Consider the following 25,274-nt stretch of genomic DNA (forward strand, 5'->3'; position numbering starts at 1 on the left):
TTAGGAAACCGAAAGTTTTAAAATTTACATTTGCAAAAATTTAGAAACACAAAAATTTCAAATTTTTGAACTTACAAAAGTACATATTTGGTTAATTGAAACTTTAAGACTTTCCAACCTTCAGCATTTGAAAATTTAGAAAAAATTATTTTAAATTTCTGAACTATCAAATTTCAAAAATTGGATATAAGGAAATTTAGGTTTAAATAATGATAAAATTTCGTCACTAAAATAGTAAAACAAATATTATCGATTTAATATGAAATACTGAAACATATTTTATTATAGTATCCATTTTCTGCATTTACTCCAATACAGACAAAAATTATGAGTTAAATTTTGTATTTCACAAAAATAGAAGTAATACACAGATTTAACCAAATGTCTAACAAAAATATTTACTTTCATCGCAAAACTCATAGTACATCAGACTAAATTTTAATATTTCATATTAAATTGACAAGAAAATTTTGTTTGTTAGTTTATGAAGACATTTCGTGTTCAAGGATTTTAAATAATACCGCCATTTGCGGTAACGTTCAGTTTGAATCAATATGGCGGAATATTTTCTGCTTATTGTGCTTCAGGATTACTAACAAACAGATATACAATTACGAAAAAAATAATAATTGTAAAAACAAATCCGAATAAATTCTTTAAAATTTAAAATATAATTTTATTGTTTCCGAAAATTAAACTCACTTCATAAACGTCGTTAAATTCATCGTTAAGATAAAGGTAACATACAAACAAACATAAATTGTTCGTTAAATAATATTCCATTAAATATTTCAAAACATAGAAATTTGATTGCAACGAGCTGTTAGCGTGAAATAAAAAGGTTAGAATGCGTATTTCCGGTCCTCTTAATTGGTCTTCAGCTGTTCGTTTCTTGTACTTTTATTTCAATCGATCTGTTGGTAAACAAAGAAGACCTCCCGACGCCTGTAATGTATTCTCCTGATCTGTAATTGCATTCAATTCGAAAGTGATATTCATAGTATATACAGCAAGTACTTGAGTAACCGGAAACTCGAAATTGGCGGATAGTAACCCATCTTTTTGTCCACCGTTTACGATAAATATTGCGTGCAGGACACCTGATGCATTATTAAACATAAGAGACTTCGTAGGCGACAAAATGACTGGGTATTTGAACTGTATCGTGTGTGAGACATCATACTGCATTCAGAACTAATCCTTTCTTGAGCAAGAAATACCTTCGAGTTCTTTCGTACAGAAGACGTTTGATAATTTATGATATAACTAGTAGGTCAGTTAGTTGTTGACTGAAGTCAACGACGATTAGGATTAAAAAGACTTTTTTTTTTAAATTATTCATTAAGATTTAATTAAATGCGTTTCGGCCTAGTAAAAATGTGTGTGGTGGTGTAAGTAGTTGTTTGTTAATATTGTTATTATTGTTGTGGTGAAGCAGAAGAATCTACTAAAACAAAAGGTAAACAAAAGTCAGGAAGGGGATCTCACCACGTTCGCCGCAGCCAGACAACTTCTTGGATTTATTATTATATGTATAGAGATTGCATTGCAAATCATTTTCGCAAAATCGATTCTCGCTTTTACGTGACTGTTTCATACAGAGTTGGGCGTTACTTCGGATAATTTTATTACGCGAATTTTTATTAAACTACAAATATCTGTGAGTTCGGAAAAGATCATTTATTCAGCTAAATTTAGAGTTCGAATAAAAATTTATTTTAGTAATTAAAATAATACGCTATTCAGAATTAGAAATTAAAGTTCTTAATTGTTTAGATTAAAAAGTTTATAAACTTCCAAATCTCTGACTGTGTTTCAAAATTTTTATATTAATAAATATCTAAATTTCTAAATTTGAAAATATATCAATCTGAAAATGGAAAAATGGATTTTGCAAGTTTCAAAATTTAAACATAGGTGTCCTATTTTTTCACATAACATCATTTCCATATCTGCATCATTCTCACTGTGTTAAAGAAAAGTTTGTACACTTATGAAAATATGAGGTATAAATAAACACATTGCGTAACATACTGAAGTTTATATCTTATTACATTACCCATAAGTACAAATAAAGATTGGAATAAAATAAATGGCTTAAATTTGCTTAATTAATATTCGATTACGAGTGTATGAATCACAATGTATCTCCAAAACGAATATTTTCGCAAAGCTGTACGAATAGATTCTGCAGAAACATATTTTATTGCACACTTTTAATTTTCTCCTTCAAAAGAATCGTCGCTTTCGGGTAATACCATAATCACTTTTTAATACGTTGAAATATAACGCTATTGCATATTATTTAATTCTCTCTTTTTTTAATTTTTTTTTTCTATAACTTGTAGTTTAAATCGCTTACGCTTTACTATCCGTCGCTACAGAAGAAATACAAACTGATAATGAACTCCTTAATCGATTAATAAATACACATCTTTCGCGATACAAACATTCAAGTTTCAAATAGAAGGAACTACACCTTTGTTCAGAAATTTAACAAACATTTATATACTTAACAATGCTATAATTTTAAAAACATTAAATTTCGCTGTACAGTTGGTTTATCATTATTGAAACAACGACAGAAACCTTTACTTATACAAACTTAAAGAAACTAAATTCGTCGTAACAAAAATTATTTCAACGAACGTTATTTAACGCGAATTACATTTTAGACTTTCTTTCAGAAACATTTTAAATGTCACGAAGAATTTTTTTACGAAATCATATCGCATTTATAAGCGTCGTACTTTCTAATCAAGGAACTTAAACGAACAAAAATCGACGCCATGCTAATCGCTCCTGCCATTCCCTGAACGTATCGTGTCTGCCAAGAATTTTTGTTTATTGTTATAACACCTCGTAGAATAAAACGATCTTACTTCCGACAAACTACTTTCATCGGAATCGCTGTAATTTATTTATTTTGCCGCCATTACTATAAACTTGTACCATATACGGCACATCGCATAAGCTTTCTATCTTCGTAATTCTTTAACATCAAAATAAATTTAATTTACTGCTACAAATTGCAAAGTTTGTATATTAAATAATATAAGAAGGTGACTTTTATGGAGTTAAGAACAAAATAATATCGATTTGATGGATTATAGTTAACGGTATTTTGGTTCTTTGAAATATTCAAGCGTACTTTTCGCAGTTCATGCGTATATTTTTGTAAGTCGCTTCGAACTTTGTGCCAAAACGTCACTCAGCACACTGAGTCATATAAAGAATTTATTAAAGTATTTATGACAATTAGAAGTAACAGAATGATGGATTCTATGGAAGAGACGAAAAAATACGGAATTTTATTTTCCGATCATGAGATTTCAAAATTTAGAACAAATCTTCAAACTTACTTTGGCAAGCTGGGAATTAACAAAATTTAAAAATAGAGAAATTTTAAATTTCTAATTTAAAAAAAAAAAATATAGAAATTTCTAATTTTTCAAACTTTTACATTTTCATATATTTAGTTTTTGCAGCTCATAAATTTCTAAACTGAGAAATTTCAAATTTATATATTTTAGATTTTTGAAATTCAGAAATATGGTAATTTCTAATTACCATAAATAAATTTTGCAGTTTGCTAATTTGGGAAGTTAAAAATTTATAAATGTAGAACATTAATTATTAGAAATAATTAATAGAAAGAATTGAATTAATAAAAATTGCAAAATATAAGAATTTTTAGTTTTATATTGGCAAATTTGGAAATTTGATATTTTAACAATTTACAAAATTTCAGATGGTCCAATTTCAATTTTTCAAACTTTCTAAATTTTTTAATTTACAAATTTCCAAATATCCAAGTTTTTAGACTTTTAAGTTTTCAAACTTTCACAACTTGCAACTTTTACAAGCTTCGAATTTAGAAATTGTAATTCTTTTAATTTAGAAATTTAGTAATCAAAAAATGCGATAATTTATCAATTCAGTAATTTAGTAGTTTTAGTTAATTTCATAATTTCATATTTCATGATTTAGTAATTTGATATTTTATTAATTTAATAATTTAATCATTTGATAGTCTGATGATTTCATATTTTATTAATTTAGTAATTTAATCATTTGATAGTCTGATAACTTCTTATTTTGATAAATTGATAATTTGATAATTTCGAATCACTTTTAACACTTTCAAAAACGTGATAATTTGAAAATTTAGAAACTTACAATTTCGGCAGATTGGAAGTTCAAATATTTTAAACAGCTTATTAACTGCAAAATTGAGAATCCATTCGTGAATGCAGGACAGCTGCATGTCTGCGCGGCTCCACGTAGTTATTCATTACCGTACTAACCCACCACCATAGAATTACAATTTCCATGCCACAAGACTTTTAATTAAATTTTACTGGTCGCCACTTAATTACTTCAAGCTTACATAAATGACATTAAAGACCTCTCCTAACTTTCAAAAACGACTTATGAATTTAAACATATTTATATCCATTTATCAATTACTGTCATGTTACAATATCAATATAATTAACAAAATGTATAACTTTCTTTTTAAATTGATTTTGTATTTATTTAATAAATATTTAAAGAATAAATTTTTCTTGTCCTCATATAGACTACCTTCTTATATTATTTAATTAATTATAAAAGATTTTACACCGCAATATTCTTATCCTGCCACTCGTGATTTCTTTCACGAACGAAGCCGAAAACGGTCATAATATTTCACAAGGTTCCACCATAAAGTTCAGTGACCTTTTTTTATTCCGAATCGTTAGCCAACGAGTAATAAAACCAAATCGGGACACCAATCATCAGTTTATGAATAAAATTCTGTAATTGCAAATTAAGCGGTGAGAGACCGGGCCATAGATAATGATAAATATTGGAGGCACGCATGCTCATTATCGAGAAGCAAATTCATTTAAACGGGTCGAGTCATTAAGCTCGGTACGGTAATAACCAATCAGGCTTCGCATCAAATTGTTACTCGAAACGTGTTCTCGCTATACGAAAAAAACGAAAAGAAAAGAAAGAAAAACGGAAGAGGAATGAGGGAGGGGAAAAGGAAGCGGGATAGAAAAAAGAAGAGGAGCTCGGAACAGAGGGAAGAAAAAAGAATAAAACAGCCCTCGATATTCTTATTTGAAAATTAATTTGCCGCGAGACTGAATGACCAGTTTTTGAGCGACCGTTTTATTGTATTTCGGCCATGCTACTGACACATCCGTCGATTTCTTGATCATATCCCATCGATACAAATCTACTTTTTCGACCGTTTCTTTTTGTAGCTGCACGTACCGTAGCTTTATGCAACTATTATTTTGTGTAGCACAACGTATGTCCGATCGAGGCTTAACTCTTTTGTCGTATGCGAGGTATACTGTCGGTCAAAAATATGAAACTTATTTATACGAAATTGAATTTCATTGTGACGAGAGATTTCAATGGATTTTATTATCTGCGGGTTTAAAGATGTACAGTACACTTATATGCGTCTTATAGAATCTCTTATAAACAAGTTTTTGTCAACATGTTTATTTTTAGAGTCAACTAAATTTTTTATTATAAACTTCTCGATTCACATATTTTGGTATTCAATTATCTCTGTATGGTATGATGAAACTTTGCTTTTAGCGAAGTTGATAGAAATTATGTGAATTATCTAGATTTTGAATGAATAAGAAAATTAAATACTTGAGCACGGTACGAGTTTTTGTAATTTTTGTATCATTCAAATTACATATAAGTTGTTTATACTTACAGTAAATTTGTTTTAATGAATGTAAAATAATTCGATTATAAAATATAAAAACTTAAAATATGTAGCAAATTAAATTTTCTTAAAAAATTGAGTCACTTTCATTATAAATGAATTACAAAAATTATAGTAAAATAATATTTCACTAAATGAATATATCTAATGTTACAATATTTTTAATAAATGTTAATAAATTCCGCATAAATATATTTTGTTAATTTTATATTAAATGTTAAATTTCGCCAAAATTTTTAATGCAAAAATTTTGTATTTCATCGTGAAATAAATTATTGTTTTAATTTCAAAAAATAATTTATAAAAATATATCAAATTAATCTCTTCAGAAATGATTGGTGAGAAAAAGAAACAATTAAATCTTTCATATAATTATATTTTACTTATTTTAAATCAATAGTAACTGAATTATAAAATTTCAAAATCTTTAACAACATATAATAAAAATTATACTGTTCGTAAATAAAATGTATCAATAAGACAAAAAAAAAAAATTAAAAAAGAAGAAATTATATTGCCTAATGTCTGTTCACTTTTTTCATTAAATTTTGTAACACAGTATGTATTTATTTTTTTGAGACACCTTGTATATCACTGCTAACTGAATTTAAAAGAAACCTGAACCTATAAATATGTGTCAATATTCTCAGAAAGGTATTAATAAATAAGAAAGTGAAATCAATTACGGACACTTTTCATAAAAATTTCGTATATTCAAAAAATTTCACCTTACTCATATTTAATCCCATACTTTTGACCGATAATATACACGGTGGTGCAAAATTCATGTAACAAAGGATTAATAATTTCTGTAAATTCAATTTTTGTTTCGATATTCTTTTCAGAACCGATAAAGTAAATCCTGCAGACTTATTCTGAAAGATATAGAGCGAACCAAAATCATAGAATTTTATTCTAAACAGGCCTTTCCATTAATTTAATATACAAACGTTCGTTTTGACGTACGATGACTTAGAAACTCGACTTAATGATGTTCAAAATGGCGGTCACTAAAATGACATATTAATCGAAACAAATCTTAAATACTGAATAGAGAAATATTAAAATTTACAGACTGATTGTTTGAAACCCATTCGTGACTTTTGTGGCGCCCTATGATGTCCTAAAAATTGTAATACAAGCAGTATTGATGTTAAAAAATAATATCTTTTCATATTCAGCTTCATTTTCGAAAAAATTAGATTTGAAAATGTTTCAATATATTAAAGAAATTATTTATGATAAGAATAGTAAATTTAACCACCAGTTTGACATTAATTTAATAATTAATAGATATTTTAAATTAATAAATGCATATAATAAAATCGTTGGAATACTAATGTATTCTAATAGCTAATAATTTAGTCAATTTTTCTTCACGATATTAGTGATATATAAATATGTAACATAATGAATTTAGTGCCAGGTACGATAAATAAATAACAATATCAACTCAGTCTAACAACAATAATTTCATTATTAATTACATTCATTATTTATAATATCCATTAATTACCGACATTATCAAACAAGAGTTAAAATTGATTTTCATTATGGCAATTCTTTCACAAATAATTTCAGCAATTTTCAAATTTAATTTTCTGAAAATCGAAGGCACATATAAACAAATATTATGTTTCCTCGATTTATTTTTGCACACAGAATCATTACTTGTATCATAATTTTTGGTACATCCTGTATCCACATGTCAGAAATCCGTACGCTGTTATCTATCGAGATGCTGAATTAGTTAAGCCACAGTTCGCTATAGATTTCCCTGAAGAACATCACCACGGGTAATAAAGATTACAATAATACGATACTAAATAACATATACCGCAGCGAAAAGGTTAAAGTTGATTGCACGTCTAGCAATCACTGTAAGAAACATGTTTAATTCGAATGAAAAATTTCATTTCCGCGCGAGGTATCGAATGAAAATAAACGAAACGCGTTCAATATTCTCGGATCGCAAGTTACATTAGCCTTAATTCGCCTATTAGCTGAATGAATTAAATCAAGTCAAGGTGTGCGACCAGTTTAATTTGAATCGAATAAAACCACGATTGCAAGTTGATAACTATAAAAAACCAGTCAGAGTTTCGAAGTTCGAGGACGAAGTTTTAATACCAATATATAACAAGCTTGTTTGAATCGTACATGCACCTAAGTGTTTCTCCCATGGTGTTCTCCAGAAGCCTCGCGATTACCTAAATCACACGAATTGTTACTCGATTCCGCTCTCTCGATACGCGTTCGTGCAAACACAGATATTAACGTTCGCCGAATCAATTTGTACGTTTCGGTTATTTACGTCGCTCGTGAACGCCCTCGTGTAACAAACATCGACTCAAGAGACACGCTCGTGATTGTTCATGGGATCCAGTTTCGAAATTTCCTTTACGGCAAGGGGGTAGAAAACGAGTCCCCTGGAGGCCGCGTCTGGCCGGCCATCATGGTAGTCATCATCAACGCTCCTCGGCCGGATCCCCTTATGGGGTTATCGGGCGTAAGCACGCCTTACAAAGTACCTATAAGCCAAAGAATTCTGGCTGGATCTATATATACCCTATACGATCGATGCTCGATCATCGTGAAAACCGTGGGGCAATCGGGCGTTTTACGGGTAACTGGATTCTTGTAACCGGTCGGCGACGCGCATCTTTTGTAATTGTACGGGCGTGTCCTGTTTCGTATCTTGACAACGTCGATCCGTGCTCCACAGAGCGAATATTTAGCTAAAAAAAAAAGAGTAGCGATTTGAAAGATATAGAGAGAGAGAGAGAGAGAAAAAAAAACCGAGAGAAGACAAAAGAGAGAGGCAGGGAGACAGATTCGATCAACGAACCGAAGGACGTGCAAGGACGAGGGATGCCCGAGGTGTACGTTGTCCGTGAACTCCACGAACCACTCACAAAAACGTTTCATAATTTTCTTGTTCTCTTGGTCAGCGAGGGGAAAAAATCAAATGAAAGAAGAGAGAAATAACGCGAAGCCTATGCCGAATACAACGTAGTCTCTCCCTCTCTTTCTCTCTCCCGATTTGTTTGCGGCTGGATCCCTTCGTGTTCGAAACATGAGCACGAATCGCGACGTTGTTGCCCGAACGAAGACAACCTTGAGACAGCGATTCCTTCTCGTCGTTAGTTTGTAAACGACGAACCACGATCCTCTCGAGCAGGTCCCTTTCGAGCGAAGTGTTTCGGATCAGGAAGAAGTTTAGTCGCCCGTTCGTGATCGCCGATTTTCGATGGCTCGTTCGAAAAAAAATCGGACGTCTTCGCCGAATGGGAATCACTCAGTGAACCGAGTAACTCATAGTCCAGAGATAACCGTCCGAGAAGTAAAACAACACACGTTCCGGTTAATCGGGAATTTCGTTCGTTTCGTGAGACAGTGCAGGTGTCGAGATTCGAACGTTTCGGGGAACGACGAGAGCAAAGACGAACGAAAGAACGCTTCGGAGTAACGTTTTCTCTCCGCTGTTGAACGATCCTCCTTTAACAGGAGCCCTCCTCTTTTCTTGGCTTTAACACGACGTCGTTTCTCTTTGGATTCGACCTGTTCTTCCAGTCGTTTTACTTCACCGACTGGTCGGTAATCGATCTGAAATCAGAAAAAACATTGGCCTACGGTTAACGGTGTGTTACATTCAACGCAACGGGGACTGGAAATTATAAAATGGAGGACCACTTTGTTCGCTACAGGCGATTGCGGTTTCAGACCTCCCTCTAACAGATTGTTTTCGATGCAGTGAAGTAATCTAACACAAGATTATTATCAACAACAATAATTCTCCATTCGCAACACTTTTATTCGATGCATCTTTTGAGAATAAAATATTCTGTTGCAAATTGCTCAAAAATATAGCAAAATAAATTCAGTTCGTTCATAACCAGATGAAAATTATACATATACATAAGTAAAAAGAATGACTAACCGACAAATTATCTAATGTGGTTGTTTCTAAAATTTAGTTTTTCGTTTTTTCTTTACGAACTGTATATATGAGTTTTACTTCTTTACCATCATTGTTTGCATGCGACCTGACAACATTTTATACCTTTCTTCGACATTTACATTTGGAAGTTTATTTAAAAATAGAGAAATTCAGGAATACGTACATTAAAAAATATAGAGGGCTATAAATACTAAGTTCCAAATATGTAGTTTGGAAAATATAAAAATTTGAAAATATAGCAAATTAGGTATATTGAACTTTGGGGTTATAGTTATCTGAAAATAAAGAAATTTGGTAAGTTGACGATATAAAAATTTAAAAAAACAGAAATTTAGAAATACAGAGGCTTGAAGGTTTGAAAATGGATCTTTATTATAACAAATGTAACGTTTAAAATTATTTGAAAATAAAATAGCATCATCTGTGTTCTTAAAAACTTCATAATAAAGATAAGTTAAAAATAATATAAGAAGACTTCACAGTAGACAATTTCACTATACATACGCTCTAGGTCAAAATAGTGAACACAAAATGGTGTCTTGAATTTCTTTAAGATAACTTACAATTCACCACATTGTATCAAATAATACGTAAATGACAAAAAAAAGGAATTAAATGAGCCTTCATTGCCATCCCAGATATGCAGAAGAAATAAAAACGTTACATCCCTTCACCGAATAGAAATGGAGACCTTACTATACCATGTTACCGATTACCAATCCATCTAAATTAATTAAAACGTAGACTCTTACATATCATGATTTAAATATAATATCGCTTTCAAAATAAGCGGCTCGTTTACTTGCTTTATAACGCCTGTTTACTTCAGAAAATTGCGGTATCAGCATAAAAGCATGATACCTGAGATCAGATATCTCTCATACAGAATATCCGTGCATACTATTATGAAACACAGTTTTTGGTAATTAAATAGCTGCTTATTAATCGTACACCTTAACACGTTGACAGCCGCCATACATGGGTGACACTTAAGTTTCTACACAGATCTAGCATGTGTATTATTAAAAATTTGTTCGCTTTCCTAATCAAAAATCTTGTATTAATTACATGGGTTAATGGAACATAAATTTAACAAGATACTATGAAAATATTTGATCAAATTTATTAAAAATTAAAACACTACTGAATACAATTTCCAATTGCTTCAATGTGCTAGTCTATGTGTTAAGTTACCATAAATGTAACAAAATCCAACATAAGAAATTATATCAATAAACAAAATATCTCGTTTACCAAAAATAGCATTTATACCAATTAAGAAGTGAACTTATGTTCGTTGGATCATTAAAGGTGTCGTGTACCACGAGTGACCCATCAACCACCCGAAGTCAGCAAGTGTATCGTGACTCGAAGTCAAAAAGCAAATAAGGAACACGAGAAGCTGGGTGGACAGATAAACGTTTCGTAAAAAACGCCATTAAGTAGTGGTGTGGGCCTGAAAACGTTCCGTAATGACATCCTATTAACTGAAGAAAAGGCAACAGCGGCGAGTGGGCTGGAATCGCTGTCGAAGCAGGTACAGGAAACGAATTCGAAGTTCAGTTAACGACCGGCGTGCCGGCTTATCCGGCGGATATTAAATCCGTTGGCGAGACGTTTCTCGTGCGAGAACTTTCCACGGCCAGGGTGGCAACTTACCGCGAAGCTCGGTTTTAAGAACACGACAGGTCGATGGGTATGGAGTGAAATTGGGTGGAGGAAAAACGGAAGGAAGAAGCCAGGAAGGAGAGGACGCGTCCTGAGGGACGAGGAAACAACGAACGGAGAAAGGGAAGAAAGTAAAGCAAACGCGAGGGGGTATATTATACTCGCTAAAGCAACGTTACCAACTCGAGAACTGGCGAACTAGCCGACAGTAAAATCCATTTTATGTCTCCCTCGTAAAGTCAGTCAAATGAAACCCGGACTTAGTTTTCATACGTGCACCCACCCGCCATTTGCCCCGGCCAGACCCGGTCTCCTGCACCGTCACGGCAGAGGGTCGTGGCTGACTTTTTCCGAAGTCTAGACAAACTGATTCCACTTTTTCGACAAGATTTTCTCTTTATATTCCTATTCCTTTTCGCAATATAGGACGGGTCAACGATAACGATGGTGTGAATTGGTCAGGGATTTCGAAACGATCGTACAATTGAGTTTCAGTGACTTTTGTTGAGTTTATATGAAAACGATTGAGAAAATATTTTTATTATATTAAAATTGATATTTTCAGTTGAAATTTTTTTTGTATTCCAACTGTATTTGTTTAAAGATCGTGTGTTGCGCGTAGACACTGCATGTCGAGGTTGCGTATTCCGAACTGCGAAGATTGAACATAATGTTTATGGAATTTAATATTTCGGGAGAAGAGGTCAAGTAATCGTATTGTGTGTATTTTCTAATTAACAGCTATTTGTTATGCTTAGTAAAATTTTATATTATTATATTTAATTGAGGTTAGCAATTGAAATTAAAAGAAAAATGTATTATTTAAAATTTACAATGTATGTTAATAATAAATTTGTAGTAATAAATTTGATCAACCGTTAAGATTATAGAATGATTTTGTTGAACTGTGATTGTTTTATTAGGATGCAGTGTACTTTCACGGTAAAGAATTTCAGTTTCTACATTATCTGTGAATAGTGTATGAAAATGGGGTAGTTCTATATTTGAAACAGAAAAAAGTGATTTTATATTGTTTTGGTATTTATTGAACATAAAGTTTCAGTTTACGATCAATTTACTGTTCAGAAGAAAATCGATTCGCTCTACTTTCATAATAAACGGTTCGTATATCTATCAAGTATTAGTAATGTATATGTACTGTTTTTTACGAAATTTTTATTATTTTATGTGATGGTTCGTTAAATGTTACGCACACAGTTAGTTTCTATCAACAGAAGTTTATGCTTGAACATTATATGTCATTTTAGACTTCAGATATGGGTTTGAAACATAAGTATATTTAAGGGAGACAATTAAAATACATATGTATCTTAACCAGTTAACTGTGGAATTTAGTTTCAAAAGATCACCACAGGGTGCGGAATTAAAAACAAGCAACGACGTGTATACACGTCGAACGCAGGAAAAATGGTACTATTATACATTTTACGAAAAACGAGGAAGGATTACATTTTTATTCGTCAAAAAAACTAACAATTCGTTTCTGAATACGTTATTCTTACTAAAGGCTTGAAAATTGTCAAAAAATAATAAAATACATAAACAAGAAAAATTGAAGATAACAAGAATAAACAAGAAAAATAAGAAAATAGTTTACCAAATGTCAAGCTATGTATGTGTGATATGTTTCAAATCACGGTACCACACAAAGTGCGATTTCACAGGTCGTACACCAAAATCTTGTTTTTTTACGTTTTCCATTTTTGAGCAAACGGCACATCTTCGCGGGTTACGTATGTAATTAGTTTTGAAACGCGAGCCCCCCTCCATATGAAAATACATAGCGGTCGTATTGGTAATATAAAGGGAACATACCACCAAATAATACTCTTATTACATTTTATTGATATTTCGAGTTTTTATAGTGAATGGTAATTTTTTATTTTACACGACGTGTATACACGTCAAATGCACCGCAGTAGAGATTTGGTCCGACGTGTATACACGTCGAACGCACTTAACTGGTTAAAATACAAAATTAAGTACAAGTGTACATATAGAAAAATTAAATATAATTGTATATGTAACATAATTAAGTACAATTTTTATACTTATGTACTGTTAAATGAAGTTTGGTAAATATGTACAATTGGGACATTTAATCTACATATATTCTAAACTGCTTTCAGCAAAAAATCCAAACTATTTTGTAATAACTTAAATATCACAAAATTGTAGATATTTTAATAGAAGTCGTTTAAACAGATATTTAAGGGTTGACAAAACAACGTTTAAAATGCTGTAACTACTTGAAATAATAAATGAAAAGAGAAAAATTACAGTAGGAGCTAAAAAGAATATAAATTGATCTAATGTTTACATGTATAAGTAGTTGAATACAAAATATAAAACTCATAAAATATTTATACAAATGATTAGATACAGAATATAATACTTATTAAATGTTTATATAAATAATAAGATAAATGAATATAAATTTGACGGAAATTTTCTCTTAAATTTTACCTCTACAAATTTTAGTCTTTATAGAATATTTATTATAATTTCAACTAATCGTAATTGTAACTGTACACCGGCTTAAATCAAAAGTTTGCATCACTATAGCATTAACAATAATGTAAATTTTCAAATCGTTCGCTATTAAAATTTACAATTTACTCTTGCATGACTATCAACTCCAAAACTACTCTAATCTAACTCCAAATAGACGAAGTTCCTTGCAAATATAGGAAAATAAATTTCAGTAAAGTTGTGTTTAAAGTTGCAGTCTGAGTAAAAAAGAATGATACGATTCAAAAGCGCGCGGAAACGTCATATAAGGGTTACTATAATATTTATATAAACTTGTTAGATGTTTCGATATCTTTGATTTACAGCCGATCCTAACAAACCTAAACTAACTCCAGATTAAAGGAGTGCTTTCCAAATACAGGAAGTAAATTTTAGTACACTTGTGCATACAATTACATCCTAAATAAAAAGAATAGTGCGGGTCAAAGAAACTCTGGAAGACCACCTAAGAGTGTTATTTATCTGAACTTGTTAGATGTTTGGACATTTACAGACGACCCTAACAAACCTCACCTAACTCCAAATTAACTGAGTTCCATCCAAATACAGGAGAATAAATTTCAGTGCAGTTGTGCCTACAATAAAAAGAGTAGTACGGATCAAAAAAACCGGGAAGGCCACCTAAAAGTACTGTTTATTTGAATTTGTTAGATAACTCGATATTTACAGACGATACCGTGGACGTTTATACTGTGGAATGATACATCGACGAATTTCCGGTGTACGCAAAAATATCCACAGCACGAAGGAATAGACTAAGGCAGGACTGTGAAAATCCTGGCAAGGCGAAGCCTCGGTCGGTACTAAAAGTTGGCCGCGTCGTAAAACGTGTCCCGTCGACATACGGCTCGAAAAGCATCGCGACGATAAAGACCGGATTCGTATCCGCACAGAACAGACATCCAAAGGATTTTCGTAGACGTCTCTCCCTTTAGGATTCCTTTTAATCGGCGTTCGTGTCTGTCGATACCTTACGTGAGTCTAAAAGATGATTTTTAAAACCAATTCGTGATCAGACATAAAGGCGCCGAAATGAAACCTGTCCACCGTTCTACGCGTTTAACTTATCCGTAAACCTTACCGGTTTGGTGTAATTTTTATTTCTAATTATTTTATACGGCTGCCGTATATTTTAACTTAAATGATTTACGTTTAATTGCTAATTGTAATAGTTAATAATAGGGTATCTAATTATAAACTGTTACGTAATTTTAATATTATTACTATTTGTAATTTAATATCATTATTTGTCATAATAGAATTAACATTTTAAATAATAAATATTTTACTAAACATTATTTTAATTTATTTAAAAATGGTTTCATCATTTGCTGACAACACATAGAACTCGATTATTTTATTCACTGGCTTAAACATTAATTTATTAAATTAGCATTATCATTAACATTAATTTACTAAATTAATTTATACACATACATACGTGTATAAATACACATATTATAAATATTATAAATGTGTATAAATATGTGTATTTATACATTAATTTATATTAATTTATTAAATTAATATTTAAGATTCTGAATATTAAATGTTGTAGAAAATACAGCAAGTTATCTGATAGTAAATCTGTACTTAATGCACAGCAATTTTGTAATAATCTGCAGTGATTTATAATAATTTGAAGTAATTTGTAATAATTTACAGGTAATTTTTTATATTAATTTGTAGTAGTTCATATCGGTTATTATAATCTATAATAATTTATGGTGATCTGTAATAATTTATAATTTATAGTGATCCATAATAATTTATAATCGCTAGTAATCTAATAATTTATAGTGATTTATTTTGGTTTATAGCGATTTATTCTGATCTGTAACGATCTATCGCAATTCATAGCGACTTGTAAGGGTTTGTAAGGTTTTATAATGATACTAGGGGGCTGTGCCCCCTGGCCGCTTCGCGGCCCAAGCCCCCAATGCGCTTCCCGCCTAGTCATAACGTAACGGTGTCAAGCGTAACGCTGTCACGGTTTGGTTAGGTTGGGTTAGGTTTAGGTTAGGTTACATCTGTCACGGTCATATTGTACTCTATCATACTCTCTATAGTATAACATCACAACGTAACGGTGTCACGCGTAAACCTGTCACGGTTAGGTTAGGTTAGTAAGTATGAAAGTGTTACGCGTGACACCGTTACGTTATGATTTTATACTATAGAGCACAATATGACCGTGACAGATGTAAGCTAACCTAAACCTGACCTAAGCTAACCCAACCTAACTTAACCGTGACAGCGTTACGCGTGACACCGTTGCGTTATGATTTTGTACTATAGAGAGTATGATAAAGATTGATAGAATACAATATAACCGTGACAGCGTTACGCGTTACGTTACGATTTTATATTATAGAGTATGATATAGCGACATCTAACGATTTATAGTGATTTTTAGAGACTTATAACAATTTGTAACGATTTATAGCGATTTATAATGGTGTATAGTGATTGTTACGGCGTAACAAATAACGTATAAATCAGACTACACATAAAAATTTTAGGAAAAGGTTTACGACGTGGCGAAAGAAAGCAATCGCTTTTGAAGACCTTCAATTTAGTATCCGTACCATCTGTGTACCAGCACTAGGATGGTACGTGACAATTTAGTTTTTAATAAATTCATTTATTGATACATCATTAGTCGAATCTTTGGCTTCAGCGGTGCAGGCCATGTCATAAACCTTGCGGACCCAAAGGTCGAAGGGTAACGTGGGCCTGGAGAGTAACGGTTCCAGGTCCCTCAGGAAGACGTCACAGATTTTGGGAAAAACCTATTTTCTGTGACGTTGTCCTCCCCCATACAGACAACCCTGTTCCCCTTCCAGAAATGTAGCACGCCAAGGGCGCAAAGGAAGGGAGAACAGAGGTTTTAAATACAGCAACATATGCCGAAAAACGGGAGAAATACAAAGTCAGGCAGAAATACAAAGCCAAGCAGAAATACAAAGTCAAGCAGAAATTAACATTCAAACACACCCTAATTATACAAAAATTGTTAGTTCACTGTCATTTTTAAATAATAAATAAGTGTAATTTGTTGCTAAAAACAGCATCCATTTTTTAAACTGCAATATTCACTCGCCGTTAAGTCAGCGTGTGAAGTGGAGCATTCCTGAAAGTTCCTTTCAAAAATAAAATTTTTAATCTTTGCTCTGCCAAAACAGTGATTTCTAATAATTTGTATTAATTTATAATAATTTACAGTAATTTATATTAAATGATGGTAATTTACAATAGTTAATAGTAAATATTAGCAACTGATAGCACTTTGTAACAATTTACGGTAATCTATAGTAATCCGCGGTAACTTATACTATTCCATTGTAATTGATAATAATTTATAGTAATTTGTAGTAATTTACAATAATCTTGCGTTTAGTGTTTTTGAAATAGTTATCCCTCAATCTGAAATATGGGAAATTTAAAATTTATTAGCTTCGGAATTGAATGAGTTAAAAATTGTAAAATTTGGAAATTCGGATATTTGAGAATTTGGAAATTCAGATGTTTAAGAATTTGGAAATGCGAAATTATAAAATTCAGCAATTTTTGAATTTGCAGAGTTGAGAATTTGAAAATTGAGAAATATATACAAACAAAGCTACAGAAATGTATTAAAATTTAATTTATTTACTAAATATCCGACCTGCGTAAATAACAAATAAACTATGATCATCTTTCAAAACTCAATAATCCATTATAAGTCACATTACATACTACATTATGTACTACAGTACATACTGCACGTAAACAGTAATTTTACTTCAAAATATAGATCTGTACGTATAAATAACATACAGATTTCTGAACAAATCCACGTGGTGAAACGAGTTTTGATTTTCGTAAATAAAGTTCAATTTTCAATTACACGTACGCAACAAAATGGTTAAAGGTAAAAATCGCTAAACAAAAGTGGTTGCCGAGGAAAACGAACGGCGAGCGGAAGAATAAAGGAAAGGGACGAAATGGCAGTTAATGGGACTCGTAACGCATTATGTGGAACGACCCCATAAAATGTTACACATATTTAACCCATCGACATAGCTCGAAATATTATTTCCAATCGTAAAACGAATGGGCTGAGTGATCGACTGTTTGACGCCGTTTTCAACCGAGTCAAACGATCAGCAACATTACTATCCCCTTTGCCCCGTAACATAGGAGAGAGACTGCGTAAAAGTACCTAAGAGATTTAGCCTTCTGCTGGTTCAATTCTTTTCTTAAACGGAAAAAATAAAAAATATATGCGGGATTCGGTAACGGGCGATTAATTTTGCGTGGTATGAGTGTGTATGATGTATGAGTATATGTGAAACAAAAGAGTGCGAATGCGAAATATATAAAAGCGCGACGGCGTCGAAAGAGAGGAGTCTTGATCGAACCGTGGAAACGTTAAGTTTAATTTTGTATATTCATTGTTCCGTCCAAGTTATTAAATTTCTATTATTACTTTAATCCATTGTCTAATCTTCTTGCTCCCATCCTACATACATAAGATTTATCTTTTGAAGGAATTGACAATAACAAACTCCTGTGTTGCTCTAAAAATATAGTTTTATTTTTATTAGAATAAATAAAATTTCTAATTACAATCACTTCTTACCTAAAAATATAGAAACGACAATCAATGTTTATTTTTCAATTTGCCACTTCCTTTTCACTATTTTCTATTCTTCTATAACCAACTCATATTTTCTTTCTTTTCACGCTTGGCTCATAACCTTAAAAAATCCCTAACGTCTAAAACAATTACCGCTCAACCGACACGGAGCGCGGCAAAATCCAAATGAACGAAAATGCATTTTCTTTACAAATATATCTCTTTACAAATACTATAATCTTCTTTACAAATACTGAATCTTTTAGGAACATTTTAAGTCAATTTTTAGATGACTTTCATAAACTGTTGAATAATGCAATTTATTAACGTAGCATGCAAAATCTTAAAGAAATAAGAGCACGGTAAGCTAAGAGTATGAAATCCTTATATTTTCTTTTTTATTTAGTGTTTAATTATTGTTATTTATATGCATTGTTGTTTAATGTTAATTATTGTTATTTTCGTGTATCGTTACTTAATATTTAAGTATTGTTACTTTTCTGTATTGTAATTTAATGTTTAAGTAAGGTGAAGTGGGGTAAGTTCGTAAACGGGACAAGTGCGTATACAGGCTATTTTTATTACAATATGACCGAAATTTTTCCATTTAGTATGTTTGTTTCCTTGTTTTGTTTCACTATATCTCTTTTTATATTTTAACTAGGAGTACTTGCATAATGTAGTAAAAAGCATTTTATAGCAGATTTGTTAATAATTCTGCTCTTGCCCCATTGCACATGAAATAAAGTTTCAAAGTATTTTTACTTCAAGTTACGCTTTTACCCTATTTTCGCGGAAAGTGCAGAGTAGTTGACATTTTAAACAATTTCGTATCAAAAGCAAAATGTACAAGGAAAATTAAGGCCCTAATTAATATTAATTAAATAGCAGTAATTGTGCAAAGCGTTCGATATCGACAGCGTTAAGTATTTACATAGCAGACTGAAAATACTTACGTTTAAATACCAACTTTACAATAACTAGTCTGCACTTACCCCACTTCGCCTTATTATTAGTTTTGCGTATTGTAAGTTAATATTTAAGTATTATTAGTTTTGTGTATTGTTATTCAATATTTAATTATTGTTATTTTTCTGTATTGTTTTTTAATGTTAAATTATTTTTAATTTTTGTTATTATTTGACAATGAAATGAAAATTATTATTAAGAATTATATAATGGTCAACAAAATTGTGGGTGTCGTTTTAATTCTCATTGTGACGATCATTATTGCTATTATTAATATTGTCAGACATAATTTTCATGATACAAAGTAAACAATGTATTCTTTTCTTTGTATTAAACAAAGTGAAGAAAGGCTGTAATTAAAACGTAAAAATTAAAACATTATACAACAAAGTCTATCAATCTTATTTAAACACTAACAACTTTTAGTGGAAGATTGAAAAGAAGAGGTTATAATTATGTCGGTTCTTTTATGTCGTTTCCTTTCTCTTGTATTTGATAATGAAATACAATGGCACTTCGTATCAAAGATTTGTATTTTGTACACTTTCTTCTAACCTAGAAGTTTCTTTGTTTTTTAAGTATTTGTTCAGTAGTGAAAGATGCAATAACTGGAATATTTAATAAGGAAACTATTGATATTTATTTATCTTAAATAAGTAGTTAAACCTTGAGAAGGCGGTGTATTGGATGGCTGCTATTTGAGTGGGTGTAAGTAGGTTAGAGTTGAAAATCGGTCTCGTGAAGAAGTAAACATGTGCATAAAAGTTGTGAAAGTAAAATCCTTGAGGCCTATAAAAACTGAAATTAATCCATAAAAACAAAATTTTTACTCTAATTATTTATATTATTTTATTTTTAATGTATCTTTAGAAAGTTAAATAATATATACATTTATATTAAATATAAAATATTTATATTATAATATTTTATTTTTACTATATAAAATCTTAATTATAATTACGCTTATATATTAGAATAATTTAGTATTTAAAACGTCGCTATTTATAAATATTAGTTACATATTTTATAATATATTTAAAATATAATAAGTTAAACATTAATCTTCAGAATAAAAATTTAAAACAATTGAAAAAGTAGAGTTAATCAATTTGGTCTGTGGACGATTTAGTTATAAATACAGTAGCATTTATTATAGAATATATAATAATATTTAATTTTACTAAATGTAGTACATAGTACTATATTAGTACGGTAAAGTACGGTATTAGTTATACACGTTTATTGTTAAATGAAAGCGTATTTGCAGATTTTATTTATCGAGTTTCAATTTGAATAATGGAACTATCACGAATAAATAAATGTTCCTTATTATAAAACACACGTATACTGATAAGACGATTTTCATATATTTAAACGATTCTTATGGAACCTTTTATACAATTAACTTCGTACAGTAGCTTTTCGTTGATATTGCAGATTGAAGATAAAGGTGCTGACTGGTTTTTGCCCGGAGTACTTCAATTAACATGTTGATTATTATCACCGGTATCCGGCGCCACGAATTAAATGTAAACGAATAATTAAGATAAGAAAAAAGAATTCCAATTTTGAATAGCATTACTATTACCATTGGTGTAATTGGATACGGATCAGGGTTGGCTCTCCCTCTCCCTCTTGAAATGTGGATTGGACCGCCCATTCGGAATGATCGAAACGAAGAAAAAAAAAACTTTCGTCAGTTTCATAAAATCTTATCTCATTAAAAATAAATGACTGCGCCAATTGCAATGCGTAACGCAATTAAACAATAATTTAATTTTAAATTTAAATTTCGTTAGATATACATATTTGTACGTCATCGTACAAATCGTCTAACATTACTTTTTCATTACACGTACAATTACAGAAACTGTGGATAAAATATGTGACGATGAAAACGGTAATTTTAAAAATTATTTTTTATCTTTTATCGATTAAAATTTTTAAACCTTTTGCATAATAAAAATTTAATTTAATATTCAATATACATATATTTTCATATCCGGACTTACAAGTAGTGTTCCAATATTAATTAGTCAGGGAAGTGTTTAAACACTAAAATAAATTATTTAGGGTAGAATTTACATATTAAGATAAACTACTTAGAACAATATTTAGATGTTAAGATGAACTGCTTAGGGTAATAATTAAATATTAAAATAAACTAGTTAAGACAGTATTTAAACATTGGAAACTACTCAGGGTAGTACTGAAATATTACGATTATTTATTTAGGACAGTATTTAAATATTAAGATAAACTACATGAAACATTAAGATAAACCTTTTAAAGCAACACGCAAATATGATAAATTACTCAGGGCAAAATGTCAATTAACGTACGGATTAAAAACCATTTAGCTACTTTTATAGTAAGTAGTTGATACCGTATTAATGTCGCATAATTGAATATTGATAAAAGCCGTGTCTACGTAATCAAATCTTTATCTCGTTATAGTAAACTTGTTGAACTGTTTAGATAATACTACTTAAAAAATGTTCGGAACGTGTTCTCGGAGCTACTTTTATCCCGTTCAGTTGCTGAGTGTTATCTGAACATCCGCGACTCGTCTGCCGATATTTAATTATTAGTAAAGATGCAAAAAGTGTAAATAATTTTAATCGAACCTATCGCAGTAGCTAGAGCTAATGAGTTGCCGATATTAAATACAAGTGAACCCGTCGAAATGAAGAACAAAATAACTTGTTTGTACATCTTTATCTTGAAAATTAGAAAAGATCCGCAAGCTTCACGATATAACGTTTCTCAATAAACACTCTCGTTCGACGGATGATCTAGGCTGATTCCAGGGCAAGCATCGACTGCTCGAAAAGTCGTAAAGAGAAGTCTAAGAAGAAGACACATTCACGCAGCTAAAATGGAAACGGCCACGGTTCCGGACTCGGTGGGTGGAGGTTTAACGTCCGTTGGTAAGTGCTTCGCGGGTTCTCACTTCTATCTCGTTCACCTCCTCTTCCATGGGGTAGAAAAGATCATAAAATCAACGCGAATGATTCAAATAATACCTATCCGCTGAACATCACAGATAAGGATGAGCATACTTAACTTAAAGACTCAACTACTCGAAGTTAAACGATGAATTTACTTAAGTTAAGAAGATATGTATCTTTACGAGCTTCATAAAATCAATCTGTTTTTATTGGTCAAAGCGATATCGGCACATCCCAAAAATTCGTCGAGTTACGATTGAAATTTTAAAAGTTTATAATACAACAGCAATCAGCAGGATTTTAAAGCGGCATGCGTTTTGGAAATTGTAAAGGAATTTTGAAAAATGTTACTTTGGTTTCGACGTGTAACGAACAGGTATGCTAATTAGATGAACGTTAAATAATTGCATAAAAGAAATACGATTAATGGATCAGAAATACATACAACTATTTAATTCAATGTGATATATGTAATTACTATACAAAAGTAGTATATAAAATGATTTAATACAATGCAACATTTGTGATTTTTTGGACAAGTCACTTTCTCCACATTTGGATCTGTTATACTTAATTTTAAAGGTGTCGATTCAATTTAAATCTTGTTATTTAGCTTGTTATTTAATATCAAAAGTAAAATTTTTTACCATAATATTATTGTACACTGTATTGACTAAATTCTGTACTATTCATTTTCTCAAGCTTTGAACTTCGGAATTTGAGAATTTGAAGATTTCTGATTTAAAAAATTGTAAATTTAGAAGTGCTATAATTAAAAAATTTGGCATATTGATTATTTAGAAATTTTGTTATTAGAAAATTATAATATTACAAAATGGAATTTTAGAAACTCGTGATTTGAAAGTTTGAGAATTAGCAAATTTGAGAATTCAGAAATTTAGAAATCTTGTAATTTGACAAATTGCGAATTTAAGAATTTATAAATTTAAAAGTATGAGAATTTGGAAACGTAGGTATTTGGAAATTTGAGAATTTACAAATTACGTAATTTAAAAATTTGAGAACTTAGGAACTTGGAAATTCTGTGATTTGAAAATTTGAGAACTTAGAAATTTGAAAATTTTAGGGTTTGATGATATAGAAATTCGTAAATTGGGAAATGTGAGCGTTTGTATAAATATTCAGATCTAAAATTTAGGCAATTGGATGAAATTTGAAACTAAAGAAATTTTAAAATATAACAATATAAAACAAGTCATTTTAAAACCAATGAATACGTAACTACTATTATACTCGATTGAAATCTCAGCGAATCACAGTACAAATTGCAGCAGCGAAGATGGCCAAATACCCGAAGTACCCAAAAACAACGTACAACAAGCATTCTCTCTCGAGATTAGGATCGGTCTCAGGGCGCTTCCTAGAACGGTAATAAACACAGTCGGTTAACTTCTATCTCTATCTGGTGTTCCAGGTTTCGAGATGCAGTAAAAGTAAGAAAAAAGACAGGGCAGAGAAGGATCAAGTGGACCACTGGAATTCTCCGGTTGGTTTTATGTGTCCCCCGATGGTGGATTCGCGGTTCGCGTTCGATCGTCCATAAACAGGGCCGAATAGGGGATCGTTCAGAAAGGAAGGAAATCGGATCGATTCCTTGAACGCGGGTGGTCATTTTCTTTCCTTTCGGTCATGGAACCCGATTATCGTCCGCAAGCAGATCAGTAGGAGGCGGGGCTCTTTTCATTAACTGGACACGTATCCCTCGCTAGAACCCGGTGACTTTAACTCGGCGAAGGTAAGATGCTCGACAGACGTCGTATTTCATAGAAGCCCGGCTATATTTTCGCGCGTATGACTTTAACTGTCGATGCGGACTTCGCTTGTATTTCTTCTCAAGTTTTACTGGCGCTAGGTCGACCGCTCTGAGCCGTAAACGTCAGTCCCCGCAAAAGCCCTGCACTCCCGCTTGTCAGGTTCCTTCCTCTTCGTCTTCTTACGTTCCTCGATCACCCTTCACTATCCCTCTCCGCTGCTGTGTCGGTCAACGACGAAGAATCGTCCGACTGCCTTCTTCACCGGAGGATACGGTACAGTCAAATGCAAATCTGGCTTTTCTAGGGAAAACGTGGGGCAGGAGCCTCCCACTTGTTGCTTTTTGAGGATATTTTAGGATTTAAAAGTTTGGGCGAAGAGCGGGACGTATACAAATTTAACTGACTACGAAATAAAACGGAGTGGGGTATTATTTCGACGAGGTATTAACTAGTTAACTGGCGATCTTTTTGGAAAGCGCGCACCAGTGTGTGTCGCGATAATCAATCGGTGACGAGTTAGCTCTAAAAAATTTATGAATCCATTTCAAATTATTTACACTTTTTATTTGTTTATTTCATTTCGTGTTGACCTCTAAACATTTTAAGCAAATTACAATTTACGAATATAATTTGGTTTTCGCCAAAATTACAAATTAAATATCAAATCTTAACAAAATTTTACGCATGACGGATATAGTCGTCATAACACAAAATTCTGCCACATCTCCATGATGGATATAGTCGTCAAACACACTTAACTGGTTAAAAGCGAATCATAGAGCAAGTATGATCGACAAACAATGCTTTATATCTGCACGTTCATCTGTAATTTATTTGTAATTTATTTACAGGAAATAGTTGATTATTTATTAGTGATTCATAATGAATATGAGTAAATATTTTGTCCCCTCCCTGTAACACATTCACCAGTAATTTATTTATAATGTAATAATAATAATTTCTAATAAATATTTTGCCATTCATCTATACATTCATCTGTATTTTTTTGTAATAAATGATTCGTCATTTCTTT

At 31.4% G+C, this 25,274-nt stretch overlaps 1 protein-coding gene across 7 annotated transcripts in view; it reads right to left on the minus strand.

The window, feature by feature from the left end:
• The window catches only part of dsx (transcription factor doublesex), a 256,111-nt gene that overhangs the window by 15,356 nt on the left and 215,481 nt on the right, over window positions 1-25,274 (minus strand). For 4 of the 7 annotated variants that reach the window (XM_076536670.1, XM_012298109.2, XM_076536669.1 and 1 more), the window contains one exon: window positions 2,027-9,349. The exons of the other annotated variants lie outside the window; for them this stretch is intronic. The gene's annotated coding sequence lies outside the window, so the exon portion shown is untranslated. Of the gene's footprint in view, window positions 1-2,026; window positions 9,350-25,274 lie in introns of those variants that run through there. 7 annotated transcript variants of the gene reach the window in all.

Source organism: Megachile rotundata, chromosome 10 (genome assembly GCF_050947335.1).
Source record: "Megachile rotundata isolate GNS110a chromosome 10, iyMegRotu1, whole genome shotgun sequence".
Lineage (NCBI taxonomy): Eukaryota > Metazoa > Arthropoda > Insecta > Hymenoptera > Megachilidae > Megachile > Megachile rotundata.